This window comes from Schistocerca gregaria, unplaced genomic scaffold (assembly GCF_023897955.1).
Source record: "Schistocerca gregaria isolate iqSchGreg1 unplaced genomic scaffold, iqSchGreg1.2 ptg000001l___fragment_3, whole genome shotgun sequence".
NCBI lineage: Eukaryota > Metazoa > Arthropoda > Insecta > Orthoptera > Acrididae > Schistocerca > Schistocerca gregaria.
Window position 1 is genome coordinate 856,892 of NW_026061699.1, and position 2,187 is coordinate 859,078.

The window sequence follows — 2,187 nt, forward strand, 5'->3', positions numbered from 1 at the left end:
GCATCGGAAACTACTACTGGTCTTCCAGGGAACGATGAAAGCGTAGACTGTTTCAGACATCACTCCCATGGAGAAAAGTGCGCATTGTAAATGTTGTATTCAATCCCGATGCAATTTCTGTGATTCATCAACACTCTGATACTCCACAGATTACAGAATGCCTCCAGATGTGCATCGGAAACTACTACTGGTCTTCCAGGGAACGATCAAAGCGTAGACTGTTAAAGACATACCTCCCGTGGAGGAAAGTGCGCATGGTGACTGTTGTATTCAATCACGATGAAATATCTGTGTTTCATCAACACTCTGATAGACCACAGATTACAGAATGCCACCAGATGTGCTTCGGAAACTACTATTGGTCTTCCAGGGAACGATCAAAGCGTAGACTGTTTGAGAATTACTCCCACGGAGGAAAGGGCGCATGGTGACTGTTGTATTCAATCCCGATGCAATTTCTGTGTTTCATCAACAATCTGATAGTCCACAGATTACAGAAAGCCTCCAGATGTGCATCGGAAACTACTACTGGTCTTCCAGTTAACGATCAAAGCGTAGACTGTTTGAGACATTACTCCCTTATAGGAAAGTGCGCATGGTAAGTGTGGTATTCAAAACCCGATGCAATTTCTGTGTTTCATCAACAGTCTGAAACTCCGTAGATTACAGAATGCCTCCAGATGAGCATCGGAAACTACTACTGGTCTTCCAGGGAACGATCAAAGCGTAGACTGTTTGAGACATTACTCCCATGGAGGAAAGTGCGCATGGATATTGTTGTATTCAATCCCGCTGCAATTTCTGTGTTTCATCAACACTCTGAAACTCCACAGAATACAGAATGCCTCCAGATGAGCATCTGAAACTACTACTGGTCTTCCAGGGAACGATCACAGCGTAGACTGTTTGAGACATTACTCCCATGGAGGAAAGTGCGCATGGTGGTTGTTGTATTCAATCCCGATGCAATTTCTGTGTTTCATCAACACTCTGATAGTACACAGTTTACAGAATGCCTCCAGATGTGCATCGGAAACTGCTACTGGTCTTCCAGGGAACGATCAAAGCGTGAATTCTTTGAAACATTACTCCCATGGAGGAAAGTGCGCATGGTGACTGTTGTATTCAATCCCGATGCAATTTCTGTGTTTCATCAATACTCTGATATTCCACAGATTACAGAATGCCTCCAGATATGCAATTGAAACTACTTCTGTTCTTCCAGGGAACGATCAAAGCGTAGACTGTTTAAGACATTACTCCCATGGAGGAAACTGCGCATCGAGACTGTTGTATTCAATCCCGAAGCAATTTCTGTGATTCATCAACACTCTGATAGTCCACAGATTACAGAATGCCTCCAGATGTGCATCGGAAACTACTACTGGCCTTGCAGGGAACGATCAAATCGTAAACTCTTTGGGACATTACTCCCATTGAGGAAAGTGCGCATGGTAAATGTTGTAATCAATCCCGATACATTTTCTGTGTTTCATCAACACTCTGATAGTCCACAGATTACAGAATGCCACCAGATGTGCATCGGAAACTACTACTGGTCTTCCAGTTAACGATCAAAGCGTAGACTGTTTGAGCCATTACTCCCATGGAGGAAAGTGCGCATGGTGACTGTTGTATTCAATCCCGATGCAATTTCTGTGTTTCATCAACACTCTGATAGTCCACAGATTACAGAATGCCTCCCGATGTTCATCGGAAACTACTACTGGTCTTCCAGGGAACGATCAGATCGTAGACTGTTTGGGACATTACCCCCATGGAGGAAAGTGCGCATGGTGACTGTTGTATTCAATCCCGATGCAATTTCTGTGTTTCATCAACACTCTGATAGTCCACAGATTACAGAATGCCTACCGATGTGCATCGGAAACTACTACTGGTCTTCCAGGGAACGATCAAAGCATAGACTGTTTGAGAATTACTCCCTTGGAGGAAAGTGCGCATGGTGAATGTTGTTTTCAATCCCGATGCAATTTCTGTGTTTCATCAACACTCTGATAGTCCGCAGATTACAGAATGCCTCCCGATGTGCATCGGAAACTACTACTGGTCTTCCAGGGAACGATCAGATCGTAGACCGTTTGGGTCATTACTCCCATGGAGGAAAGTGCGCATGGTGACTGTTGTATTCAATCCCGATGCAATTTCTGCGTTTCATCAACACTC